At 33.8% G+C, this 15,172-nt stretch overlaps 1 protein-coding gene across 12 annotated transcripts in view; it reads right to left on the reverse strand.

The window, feature by feature from the left end:
- Positions 1-15,172, reverse strand: part of Pi3K68D (phosphatidylinositol-4-phosphate 3-kinase catalytic subunit Pi3K68D) — a 987,208-nt gene that overhangs the window by 593,412 nt on the left and 378,624 nt on the right. The window lies entirely within an intron of this gene.

The following is a 15,172-nucleotide window of genomic DNA, read 5'->3' on the forward strand; positions in this document are numbered from 1 at the left end:
GGCTAGGCAGATTCTCCGTCTCAGCTCCTTTTCCATTTTGTCTTGAAATGAAATCAGTTGCCCCAGATATGTATATTCGTTCACATATGCTAGTGTCTCTCCATCTATTAGTATGGCTGTTTGTGGACCATTTGACATTAGTTTGGTTTTTGTTTTGTTTAGTGTGAGACCGGCTTTTTTGCTTTGTTCATGTAGTTGTTCGAGCATTGTTTGTAATTCTCCTAGAGTTTTAATGAATAGGACCACATCAACAGCAAATCGTAAGTTTGTTAGATAGCTTCCGTTTATGTTGATACCCCAGTCTTCGTTCCAGTTCAGTTTCTGGAATATATGTTCCATCACGCTCGTAAACAACTTGGGTGATATTGGATCCCCTTGACGAACTCCCCTTTCCAGCTTGAATGGCTTTCCTTCTATTTCAGTTTTGACTTTGGCGCAGCTTTGGTTGTAGATCCTTTGTAGTATTCGCACATATTTTGCTTCAATTCCTTGTGTTGTTAGTGCTTGTACTATGCTCGAATGTTCCACAGAATCAAAGGCTTTACTATAGTCAATAAAGGCAAGATAAATGTTCATGTTGAATTCTTCTGCTTTCTCGATCAACTGATTTATAGTTTGTAGGTGGTCTACTGTGCTGAACCCTCTGCGAAAACCTGCCTGTTCTGGTGGTTGTTTTTCATCCAACACTTTTGTCAATCTTCTGGTAATTATTTTCGTGAACAGTTTGTATAGGTTCGACATAAGGCTTATACGCCTGTAGTTATTTATGTCATCCCTAGTATCTTTTTTGTGGAATAATATTATCGTGCTTGTGTTTCATTGGTCTGGGATATCCTCTGACTCTAGGATTTTGGTGAATAGATGGGAGATTATGGGTGTAATGTGTGGTTCTGCTATTTTTAATACTTCGTTTTGTATCTTGTCCTCCCCCAGCGTTTTTCCTTTTTTCAGTTCATTGATGGCAGTTCGTACTTCACTATGCAGGATAGGTAGGATTTGTGTGTTTGAGGGGTCGTACCCTTGCGCGTTGTTTTTGGGTATGGTTGTTGCATAGAGGAGTTTGTAGAATTCCGTAGCTGCATTCAATATGTCTCCTCTAGCTTTTATAGTGTTCCCTACCGTGTCCTTTGTTCTAAGCATCCATTGTTTGCCTTTGCTCAGGTTTCGCTTTGTCTGTCTTATTGATTTGGATGTTTCTAGGGTTTGTTTTGTTACATCAGATCAGTCTCTCCGTATGTCCTTCCTTATTTACCTCTTGGTTATTTTATCCAGCTGCGCATATTCTGCTCTGTTAGGCTCTGAGTTGTTCCTGGTTTGCAGTAGCTTCGATCTCCTTTCTATGAGTTCTATGGTTTCTGGGCTTAGTTTGGTGATGTTTGTCTTATTTCCAGGTTTCTCCGCTTACGCCTCTGTTGCCTGTTTTATGCATTCTTCTACTGTGTTGTACAACTCTTGCACTTCTGACTTTGTGATAAAATTTGTTTTTGTTATCTTCTCTTGTATCTGTCGACTAAGCTCTGCTCCATCTAGCCGTTCCACTTGCCTGCAGTTGGGTCTCCTCCTATATCTTGTTTCTCGTTTCGTTGTTATGCATCCTTTCGCCATCCTATGGTCGGTACTGAACTTTAGGTTGCTTTCCACTTGTATATCTTTTATATCCTGGAGTCTATCACATAAGATGTAGTCTATCTCGTTTTTTGTTTTTCCGTCTGGCGAACGCCATGTCCATTTCATGTGTTGGGGTTTCCTAAAGAAAGAGTTTGCTATTTTTAGTCTATGTTCCTGGGCGAATTGTACCACTTTATCTCCTCTCTTGTTCCTGCTCCCGTATCCGTGTGGTCCCACTGCCTCCTCCTCTGCATGGCTTCTCTTTCCCACTTTGCTATTTAGGTCGCCTATGATTAGGTTCCTCTGCGATCGGTGTTGATTGAGTGATGCTTCCAGCTCATTGTAGAAGTTTTCTAATCTTCCTCGCTGCTATTTTCTGTAGGTGCATATGTTTGTATAACTGTTGTTGTGAGATTCCTCAATTGTAGTTTTAGAACCGCTATTATTTCTGATACTCCAATTATTTCTTTTACTGCAGGCTTTAGTTCTTTCTTAATTAAGAATCCTATCCCCTTTTGCCCCGGAGTTGTGCCTTTGTAGTAAAACAGGTCACTGCTGTTTTTCTCGATAATGGCTTCTCCCATTTTTCTGATTTCGCATAGGCCTAAAATATCGTATCTTATTGTTTTTAGTGCATTTTCCAGTTCGGTTTCTCTTTCTTCTGTGCTGAGTGTTTGTACATTGAGGGTTGCTACTATTATATCAGTCTTTTCTTCAGCGTTTTTGGGTGGTGAGGTCCTGGTCCTTTTCAGAGGTTTTTTGGAACGATGTCCCTCCAATTTACCCATTGATCGTCAATGAGTATTTTTTGGTATCCTACCTTTGCTACTTTTCCTTTCTCTCTTTCTTGTTTCGCCCTCAGTCTCAGTGCTTGCTGTATTTTTCTTTCTTGTCTAGTAAGATCTGCATCTATATAGCCAAGTTAAAAATATGAAAAAAATATAGATTGTTCCCTGATGTATTATCTGTAAACTACTGCATCTAGAAATGTGGGATCTGCACACATACATTTGTAACAATTTATTTTCCGGAGACTTGCACGCTCTCGTGATGCACAGCTAATGAACTGCTTGCAGCCGTAGGCTAGAAGGCTGCCCGCGGAAAGTTTTATGAAATACCCCTGCTACATATAACTGATGTCGACACACTGCAAAACAAATGCATTCATTCATCAAATGATAATACCTTAAGGAACAGTAAATATCTCATCTAAAGTTATTTTATTATTGTCAGCTCAACTAAAAGGGGGAGCCCTACACAATGCTGTATGTTTATACTGTAATATAGCCAACTGTTTAACGACAGCAAGGCTGGGTAAGGCAGTAAACTTTATGGCAGTGGACATATGGCAGGAGACAAAATATAGAAGAGAAAAATAATCAGTCAGGGTGTGAATTTCATGGAGTGACGTGACTTCTATACAACATGAGTGACGGTAAAGATCGCGTAATATTTAACAAGTGTTTACATTCTTTTTCACCTTCCTAATGATGAAAAAGTAACAGGCTCCCTAGCAAGTTAAGTTTTTCATGTAGAAGATGCATCATCATCCCTTCAAAAGTCAGCCATATTTTATATTTGACGGAATGCTAAGAAAATGTACAACCTGAAAATTACATAGTTATTGCAGACTTTTCTGAAAATTATTCATTTGTAATACAAGATTCAGTACAAGGTGTGCATTGGAACAAATGCCAAGCCACAATACATCCTTTCATAGTATTAAGCATACAGAGAAATAATTTATTACAGTTGTATGAACACTTTTTGATAATTAAATTAAGATTAATATAATCAGTTATAAACCAGGAATGCTCCTCCATCTTCAGTGGCAATACCACGACTGCAAAAAGAAAATATGTAAAAAAATCGTTGATAATATTGAATTACAAAATGCTATGTTTAAATGTCAATAATTGTTAAAAATAACATGACATAAGTATTATTCAGTATGATAAATATAACTAAAAGAAATTAAATTAAAATGCACAAAACTGATATTTAATAGTTGTCAAAAATATACTATCTAATAATAACGAACTTATATATAAATAAGTACAAGAATGAGTTTAGCAGAATATGTAAGAGTCGTTAATGGTACTAAATGTTGCAAAAAACGTGTTTAAATGTCAAAAGATAGTAGAAAATAATAATAAAGATAAAATGACGTGTTATTCATTTCTAAAATATATGATGAATAAGATTGAAAATTGAAATGAATAAACAGATATTTAAAAGTTGTCTTAAAAAAATGTGCTATCACTTCATAAAAACTTGAGTACAAGAATGAATAAGTAAGAAGAATGGACAGAATACAATCTGGATGTTAGACTCACCGCTGGTTCAGATGTTCGACCACATATTGTGGCTTAAAGGAGACTGATTACGATGGACGGGACAGAGTTAGCGTGATTGATACTACGTTGATCTTTTCTTGTTCAAATCGGAAGTGATATAGAGATCAAAAAGGATGTTATTTTCATAAATTGCTTTATCATTTAAATTTTGTGGGTTAACAAGTTTATCTTTATAAATTTCAATGGATTCTAAAATATTTAATAATTTACCTTTCCTATTAGTGTGTAAGATGTCCATGTCAGTATTAATATCTGTAAAGAAATGTTGACTATTGAATATATGTTCACTAAAGGCAGAATGCGAAACTTCATGAGAAATATTTTTATGTTCTTTATATCTAATATTAAAATTTCGGTCAGTTTGACCTATATATATGTGGCATCATATTCTGGGAACTGACATTGTAATTTATATACGCCTGAAGAATTAAATTTATCGAAGTTGCTAGAAGGAAATTTATTAAACAAAATTTTACCTAGAGAGTTGTTTGTTTTATAAGCAATATTGAAATTTAGTTTTTTTTAAAATGGAAGCAATATTATGAACGTATGGGTTCGAATAAACGAAACTAACATAATCTTTTCGCTCTTTGTTGTTTGACAAATGGGTGAAATTTTTAAATTGTTTTTTCCGATTCGTCTGATAAATAATCCTGTCTACAAATTTCATGTTATAGCCATTGTCTAATGCTACAGTGTAAATTATGCCTAGTTCTTTATCATAATCTGATTTGGACATGGGGATATTAAGTAATCTGTTAATTAAACTATATAACCTTGCTTTTTTGTGTTGAATGGCATGGTTCGAATGAATGGGAATTAGGTGTGTAGTCTGGGTTGGTTTCCTATATATTTTGTAACCAAATTTGTTATCTTTCCTTTCTATTGTCAAATCAAGGAAATGCAAAGAATTGTTAATTTCATCTTCTTTAGTGAACTGAATATTGGGGTGTATGGAGTTTATATTGTCTAGTATATTCTGAGAACGATGTTTTGGTAAATTAGAAAGGTGTCATCAACATAACGTACCCATTTAACAATATTCTGAGCATTAGAGTCAATAAATTTATTTTCTAAATCGTTGAGAAAAATTTTAGCCAAAATACCTGACAATGGAGAGCCCATAGGAAGACCGTCAGTTTGTTTGTAAAATTTATTGTTAAAATTGAAATAGTTTTGATCCGTGCAAATACGTAATAATCTAGTTATCTCATCAATCTCTATTTGGCTAATATTTTGTTCCTTTAAATTTTGCTCAATTATCTGAATAGTGTCTTTGATAGGAATATTAATGTACATGTTTGTGACATCGAAAGAAGAAATTTTACATTTATCAGTAATTTGTTGACTCTCTAATATATCAACCAACTCTCTGGTATTCTTAATACTGTGATTGTAGCGGAATTTAAAATTATTCTTCAAATAAATTTGCAAAAATTTGGCAGTGTTGTATACGGGAGCTGTGCGAAAATTAACAACTGGTCTAATGGGGATGTCTGGTTTGTGAGTTTTAGGTAATGATCTCATAGTAGGAGCTTTTGGGTTCATTAAAACTAAAGAACGTTTTTCTTTGCTCATAACAGTGAATTCTATGAATTTCAAAGTATCTTTTAAATTTCTTTGATATTGGGTGGTAGGATCCTTCTTTAGAATTTCAAAGTTATTGTTGGAAATGAAAAATTCTGTTTTTTCAATGTAATGGGATTTGTCTAAAATTACGGTTGCATTTCTTTTATCCGCTTTAGTGATAATCAGATCATTTTCTGTAATTTTGTTACGTAAATTCTTCAATGTTTGTTTGTTTTATTAAGAGTTCTATTTTGTTTAATGTTGAATTGTATTTTATTAATTCTATCTCCTATTTTGTGACGTAATTTAATTATCAAAAAGTGTTCATACAACTGTAATAAATTATTTCTCTGTATGCTGAATATCTCATTTATGAACACTGTTGAATTTGACCTTTCTTGAGTAAATTCACTTTCGTAGTATATTTCAAAGAAGATACAGAAATTCGTAACAAAAGTATTGCTGTCATCTCAGAAAGCATGAAACATGACACTGATTCCTTTCACTTTTTTTAAATTCTAAGCAATCAATTTCTTAAAGCAAAAATTCAACGATGTGAAAAAAATCATCTACTTTTCCAATGGATCAAGTTCACAATACAAAAACAAGAGCAATTTTAAAAATAATTGCTTACATGAAGACAATTATGGAATTAGCACTGAATGACACTTCTTTGCAACATCACATGGTAAAGGTCCATGTGATGGCATTGGAGGAACTGTTAAAAGACTTGCCACGAGAACCAGGCTATACAAGATCCTATAACAACACCAAAAGAAAAAAAAAACTGTTTGTTTGGTCACAAAAAACATTTCTAAGGTGTCATTTATATTTTGTTCATTGAATAAGAACAAAAATCACACACTGAAAATTTCCAGGCCAGATACCACAATCTAAAACCAATAACTGGTACATTAAAATTACATTCTTTCATTGCGTTGTCAAAAACTGAAGATTTAGTAAAACAATTTTCTTTCGAGAAAAAAGGTAGGCGAATGAAAATTTAAAGTGTAGTGTGAATGAAAACCTCTCAGCACGCTTCAACGCTTCCCGTCCACTGCTGCTGCACCGACCGCTACACATTGTTTCATAAACAATTAAATTTCCATTGAACTATTGAAGATCCCATTGTGATTTTTTCTGGAATTATTAAGAATATTTCAGTGCACCTAGTAGGCATTTTGTTAGATTTTTAATAAGGCTATTTCACATTGATATCTAACTTTCAAAAATTGAATCATAAAAAAATATTTGTAATAATTATATTAAAATTCGTTAGTAAATATTTAACAAAAGACAGTACTTTATGCTTTTAAATGCATTTTTTTTTTTTTTTTTAATTTAACATCAATATCCTCAGAAATATGACGCTTTAAATGTTGCTTTGTGCGACATTTTTAACGAATTTTAACATGCAATATTTTAAAAACATATGGACTTAGGAGGAAATAAAAATACACTTGTTGGTTTATTAGACCCATAGAGTTGGTAAAAAAAATATAAACGCAGTCAGAAACATGAAGGTCAAAATCTGTATAATTTCGTGGGATTTGACGTGGAATGACTCAATTATGTCAGGTGAAGAAAACAATGCGTGCAGAACTGCAGTGTGTAACTTTCTCCATTCTCCTGTAACTTCATCCCTCTTAGTCCCAAGCATTTTCGTAAGAACCTTATTCTCAAACACACTTAATCTCTGTGCCTCTCTCAAAGTGACAGTCCATGTTTCACAATCGTATGGAACAATCGGTAATATAAATATAATAATTATAAATTATTATAAATTCTATCTTTCAGATTTTTTGACAGCAAACTAGACAACAAAAGATTCTTAACCGAATAATAACAGGCATTTCCCATATTTATTCTGCGTTTAATTTCCTCCTGAATTTGTTACCGTTGCTCCAAAATATTTGAATTTTTCCACCTCTTCAAAGGATAAATCTCCAATTTTTATATTTCCATTTCTTACAATATTCTTGTCACGAGACATAATCATATACTTTGTCTTTTTGGGATTTACTTCCAAACCTATCACTTTACTTGCTTCAAGTAAAATTTCCGTGTTTTCCCTAATCGTTTGTAGATTTTTTCCTAACACATTCACGTCATCCGCATAGACAAGAAGCTGATGTAATCTGTTCAATACCAAACCCTGTCTGTTATCCTGAACTTTCCTAATGGCATAATCTAGAGTGAAGTTATAAAGTAAAGCTGTTAGTGCATTTCCTTGCTTTAGCCCAAAGTGAATTGGAAATGCATCTGACAGAAATTAATCTATACGGACTCTGCTGTACATTTCACTGAGACACATTTTGATTAATCGAACTAGTTTCTTGGGAATACCAAATTCAATAAGAATATCACATGATACTTCTCTCTTAACCGAGTCATATGCCTTTTTGAAATCTATGAATAACTGATGTACTGTACCCTTACACTCCCATTTTTTCTCCAATATCTGTCAAATACAAAAAATCTGATCAATAGTTGATCTATTACGGCTAACACAGCACTGATGATCCCCAATAATTTCCTCTACGTACGGAATTAATCTCCTCAAAATAATATTGGACAAAATTTTGTACGATGTCAACAAAAGTGAAATTCCTCGAAAGTTACCACAGTTAGTCTTGTCCTCCTTCTTAAAAATAGGTACAATTATGGACTCCTTCCATTGTTCTGGTACAATTTCCTTTTCCCAAATAGCAAGTACAAGTTTATAAATTTCGCTAGATAATGCACTTCCACCCTCTTGTATTAATTCTGCTGGAATTTGATCTATACCTGGAGAGTTGTACTTTTTCAGATTTTCTATCGCAATTTCGATTTCTAGTGTAGGTTCGGGTATAAATGGCTCAGCAGTTTGTATTTGAATTTCGTTCTGATCATTTCCTGATCAGTTTTCCACTACCATCAAAATATGGCATCATTAAATTTTAACTTCCAACATACACATATCTTACGTTTATATGCTTGAAATTGACAATCCAAAAAATATATATACGCATTTGCATCACTTCTTGAATGCATGTTATCATTGCGTTTTATAAGTTGTTTTAATATTGGACATATGATAATGTTCCTATATTGTTTTATTCATTATGTATGCATTTTATATTTCACTTGTGTTCAATGTGTCTAATTTATTGCTTCCACCTGATGATGATTTCTTGTAAAATCGAAAATATTCGTGGAGACAACCAAGAATTATAATGTGATCATTGTAACAAAACTTGTTTTTGTACCAATCTGATAAGTTGTTGACTGATATTGTAATATAATTTTCCTTATGATATATTATTCAACTTATCTAAAGTTTAACTTCAACATGACTTTTAAAGATATCTTGATAGTTTTTGAAAGTCATACTGTTACGCAACAAGAAATCTTACATTTCTTTAATAATATACATCCTAACTTGAGATTTATATCTGAATTTGAAATTAACAAATCAATTAATTTCCTAGATTTAAAGATTACTAGAAAGTCTAATCACTTAGATTACAATATTTTCAGAAAATCTACAAACACCACTTACACTATTCATAACCAATATAACCATCCTCAATCTCATAAATTTAGTACCTTCACATTTTTAATTTTCTCTAAACACACACCTTCATCTCAAACAGCAGAAATAACTAAAATGCTCTCTCAATTAATATCACTCAATAAAAGAATTGGTCCACACCTGTGGAGTAACGGTCAGAACGTCTGGCTGCGAAACCAGGTGGCCCGGGTTCGAATCCCGGTCGGGGCAAATTACCTGGTTGAAGTTTTTTCCGGGGTTTTCCCTCAACCCAATACGAGCAAATGCTGGGTAACTTTCGGTGCTGGACCCCGGACTCATTTCACCGGCATTATCACCTTCATATCATTCAGATGCTAAATAACCTAGATGTTGATACAACATCGTAAAATATCCCAATAAAAAAAATAAATAAAAATAAAAGAATTGTATTCCAATGGATACCATACCATTGCAGAATCCTGGGAAAGGAGAATGCGGATGCTTTAGAAAAGAAGGGCAGCACTGCTACTTACAGACCTGTTACTAAATCTACGTATTACTCTTTAAAAAGATTTATTAAATCTACATACTTAGACTTCAACAAACAAAATTTGATAATATAATCCCAAGGGAAAAAATTGGAACTCTCTGCATCATAATCCACAGTTAATTCCCGATTTACAACGAAAATCGTCTGTAGCTGCACTTAGATTGGCAACAGGCCATGATAGTTTGGCCATACACCTGCATAGAATTGGAATATATCAGTTCCCTAACTGCCCACTGTGCAACTCAAACCAAGAAATGGATTCGGAACACCTCAAAATCTGTGCTTCAGTGGCTGACCATGATAATATCTTTGAAAAATATTGGAGTACAAGAGGTCAAATGACTTTACTGTCAAACGCCTGGCATTTTTAATTGACAGTTTATTGAAAGTTCCACTTTCCAAGAAAAACTTTTCAAAATAATATAAATACATACTAAGCCTTGCCATAGAAAATGACTTCAATAAAAGAAAATTATAGATAGACTTCTTCACAAAAGAAAATTCCTTTTATATAAAAAGTCAGACACCACACTCGCTTCTATAGCAGACAATAAAAACCAAAATATTGAAATATAATGACTTTTATAATACTGTTTCTTATAAGTCACATAATTTTTTTAAGAAAGGAAATGTAAACGTAGGTTTCAAAACTTGTAACAAACTTAATAATGTTATTCCTAGACATCGGATTTTTAGGCACTAAAAATTGCAGTTTTAGGCGCCTAAAATAAGCTCAAAATTTGTAAAATTAGGCTCTATTTTAATGAAAATAGGCATTTTAGGCACATCAAGGTATCATACTTATTTCTTTCACTGAAATTTTTAGTTATACACTAAAATACGCACAAAAAAGTATGTTTAAACATTAAAAAAGAATACTATATTATATTTATAAACAGAGCTGCACAAATTTAATATATTGAAACTAATGAAATAATGATTATTGATATCAAGATTACTCATTTTAAGTTATTGAAATTCAGTTCCATGTTCAGACTTTATTATAATTATCTGCACAGTACACCACCAGAATTTTTTCTAAATTCTCCACAGTTAACCTTTGCCTTTTGTCACTGAGAATCATTTTGAAAGTAGAAAAACTTCTTTCAACCGAAACTGATGTGAGAGGCGCAAATTTGAAATTAGGTACAATAGAAACATCAATACTTACTGGAACATTTACACTTTCCCCCGATATCACTCTTGATACTTTTTCCAACAATGAAAATCCTACATTCTTATTTAATACGTTGTCCCACTTATTTTTAACTTTTTTCCCAGTTTCGCCCAAAGCAGAATGTATGTTCACTTGAGCTTCCTTTACTATTGCTATTTGGCTACAAAGAGATTGTTTTTCACGTTCTAATTGTTCAATGCTTGCAGGTATGAAAGAAAAGTTTGATGTTATGTAGGCAATATTTTTTTTCACTCGTGAGTCATTCAGACAATCTTTCACTGCTTTCACACACGCTGCACCATCAGTTTCAGGTAATTTATCAATAACTGTGACCACTTCTTTAAAATACTTAGAATAATACACCACTGACTGAATCCAGGTTCCCCATCGTGTAACAACCGGCTGAGGTGGGAGTGGGATATCTGGAAAGTTCTCTCTGAATATTGAAATCCTGGATGGGGCTTTACAAAAACATTTTTTTTGTGTTAGAAATAAACGAATTGACAAGAGGAAATTCATTCCGGATTGTTTCAGAAACCCTGTGAAGGCCATGTGCTAGACAGGTTACATGCGTGAGGTTAGGATAAAATGTTTTAAGAAGTGGAGCTGCAGCAACCATGTATGAGGCAGCATCAGTACAAAACAACAGAACTTTAGAATCATCTATATTACCTGAGTATAAAGACTGTAGGCCTTTATTTACAAAATAAGCAATGGCTTGGCTATTCACTTTCGAAAGTTCCTTAACACATACGAGGTGTGGAATCGAAGGTCCATCAGGACTAAGTTTTCCTACTACCATATTTGCTATATACCTATTCATAGGATCTGAGGTTTCATCCACAAAGACCCATATGTAAGAATCACCTATATCCTCCCGAATGGAAGCTAAAGTATCATTGTATATTCTGTCTAAGTAATTTTTTCTTAGGGTCGACTCAGATGGGATATTTTGTTTGCAGTATTTTTGTAAAAACTGTCTTAAAACCGGATTTTCAATTGCATTCCAGGGAATGTTAGCAGCAACAAACGCTCTGGTTAAATCAGCATAGAAATTGCTGCTGAGATTGGATGAAGTAGGCTGTGTTAGTAAAATTTGTTGCAGTTGATTTTTCTGCTGAGCTTTAGCCTTATGAGCCGCTCCTTGCACATGCTGCTTTAGGTGGCACTTCTTTTCTTGCGAAATCTAAAAATGTAAAGTAAACTGAATTAAAATAAAATCCTAATTGTTGTATTGGCGTATTTCTATCACAAAGTTAGTGGGTTCGAACAATCAAAATTTTAATGACCTGCAAATACTTTAACTATCGGAATTTAAAAGGTTAAAGTGTAATGGTCATAAAAAGAATTATACCTCAGGATAGCTCAGTCAATGTATAAATATTATAGGCCTACTCATTAAAATTAATAGAATTTATATATTTCAACTATTGTTACATACCTGTTTGCTACAAATCTTGCAGAATATTATTTTTCCATCATAAGTGAATTCTGAATATTCTGTTAGCCATTGCCGGATCAATGTAGATTTTGCACTTATATTTTTCGGCATTATTGCGTTAAACTTCACAGGAAAACGTCCTACCGCTCAAAACTTCTCAACACAAATAAGGTGAGGGAAAGAGCAACTGTTAACGAGCATTCAAATGAACCGTTGTTATTGAGATTCAATTGGACAAAAATACAAAGTTCCACTTATTGTTGCATTTCCTGGTAGTGTTAACACTAGGAGGGCCATTCTTTTAAATATTTTGTAACGGTTTACCCTACTAATTCGCAGTTTTACGACTTTTCATAAATATTTCAAAAACACTCTTTCTCCAAAAATTGTGATTTTATGACACTCTGAAGGGCAGTACAGCTAATCGGCTTCAGACCGAAAACAGTCATTTTTATAGTATAGTATATCTCTGAATCGGTAGCAGCACATGTTGTGATTGTTGCCTGCTTCAAAACTAAGGTTGGTTCTTTGTCGGCATTTATGCCTCCAAACATGTTAAATTCGGTGAAATCTATTGCGAGTGTCGTGAGATTCAAAACATTTTGTTTCCTTTATCAATGGTTTCATGGCCGGTGTGAAGCAAACTTTCCACTTTTTAAATGCCTTAAATTTCGCAGTGAATGCATGTATAAATTATAAAAAGTAAGAGTAAAATGCGAAACTTTACAGTGAGTTAGGCATTTTTAGGCGAATATTAACAAATTAGGCTCTAATAACCGTTTTAGGGCATTTTAGGGCACTATAAAACTCTTTGAATACCTTTCAATTTCCATGAAACACAAATATTAATAATTATTTTTACTTTTCTCCTAAAGAAACAAAATAGGCATTTGCCCTAGAATCCGATGTCTGGACTTATTCCTAACAATATTCATACATCTGATAAATATGCTAGTGGAGGACTGTAAGTCTACATGTTGCATTGCAAGAATTGCACACATAAATATATTGGCCAGCCCAAAAGAAATTATAGAACTAGATATTTGGAACATAAAGCAGATTATTGTCATAGAAGAGATAGATCCAAATTTGCATCTCACTTAATAGGGAATAATCATGAACTTCAGAAAATATTAGAAGCCTTACAAATTTTAAAACCAATAAATAATGGAAAAATCAGTAGAGTTCCCAAAGAATTTTATATTGCAAAATTTCTCAATAGTAATATTCCTTTACTCAATGAACAACTACCTAACTTTAATAACATGTTATTTAAGTTGGCCAATAGAATTTCCCCTTACTACGACATGCATCCCTCTCCACTTGCACCATAACATTGTCTTTTAATATGTTGATGTATTCAGTCAACTTCACGCAATCGTTTATGAAGCACCACACATCTCCATCTGATTATTCTCTCTAAGGGCCTGTACTACAACTCTCGGATAAAGTTCTAGTTTAAACTTATCCGGCAGATGGCATATTTATCCGGAAGTTGGGTTGTAATTGCGTACTACGACTTTTGGTTATGTGCAATCTGGAGGCTAAACTTCCAGATTAGCAATCCGGAAGGCAGAGTGGCAGATAGGCGTTATCCGGAGGTTGGAACTCGGTGTTGAAATCAAGATGGCTGCACGTCATACAGCTGGTGATTTGAAGGATCAATTTAATTTTGATACTGATTCTGATGATGAAGTTCTGGAGCAGATGCTTCGTTATATCAGAACAGCAAAACGAATTAGGCTGCGTCCACATAATTTTGAAGAGTGGGATGACGAGAAAGTTTTGAGACGGTTTCAAATAACGAAACCTACTACATGAAATCAATGATCAACTGAACAAGACACAGATCGTAAGTACACAGTTAATAATAAGCTATACTATTTCGGTAGGTATTACATCAATATTTTGTATATAACAGCACTATAATAATTATTTTGAAGTACAGTAACCTGTAATACAGTAGAAGTGAGGTTAGAATGTTGCTTCATGCAGGTGTTCTGTTGCCCTTACAAGGTATTAAGGTGATTGATATAATAATATAGGGCAACCTACAATAATAACAGTTTCAAAATACTTTTATGTAAAAAATAATAATAACAGTATATAATATATCAAAATCCTTTATATGATAAACTATCATTTCTTCACAATTGCGTTACCACTTTAAGATACAAATGTATTCGCATATTTGGCTTCTAGTCAAGTCATATGTACCGTAAAGGAAATAAAAATTGAGTGCCGACACCAATTTCCCAAATAAAGGTGGAAAGTTGCTGTGAAAGTGTCCGGTGGAGAGGTACGGGTAGGCGGGATCGCTCTGTCGAGATAGAAGGGGTAGGCGGCAGGGAAGGGCAGCACATTCATTTCATTACTGTGTTTCCTTACTAATTAAAGGGAAAAGACAAGTTTTCGTAAGATCGAGCTAGTGACAGGTTAGGTTAGTATGATTTGCATATATTTACAATTGTCTTAAAAAAAAAGTCAATGTTACATCCAAACCTCTCTCTTCCAGGCTATCCTGTAGGGAGTCCTTGCCGTCTTTTGGTAATGCTATTGTAAAGATTCACCTGTAAAGGTGTAACCAAATCTCATTGTTTGCACATTTTTCCAGAAATAATGCCTTACCTCCAATGGACCAACTACTACTGGTATTGAGTTCTATGCCACTCAGAGAACATTGACAACAGTAGGAGATTTTTGTGGGATCCACGAAGTTACAGCAGGAACTGTTGTCAATCGAGCTGGTGCTGCACTTGCTGCTTGGTTTAATTGAAGTGATGACTTTTAATGCTTCATTGGGAGTAGTTTTATTTGCGCCAGTAATTAAGTGCAAGGCTTGTTTTTTTTTTTTTTTCAAGGGATTCTATCTCTCTTTTTGATGCTGTTATGAATCCTTCTGAATAGTATTTTAATACAGGTTTTATGTACATATTATAGGTCTTGATTAAAGTTT

The sequence above is a fragment of the Periplaneta americana genome, chromosome 7 (assembly GCF_040183065.1).
Source record: "Periplaneta americana isolate PAMFEO1 chromosome 7, P.americana_PAMFEO1_priV1, whole genome shotgun sequence".
NCBI classification, from domain to species: Eukaryota; Metazoa; Arthropoda; class Insecta; order Blattodea; family Blattidae; genus Periplaneta; species Periplaneta americana.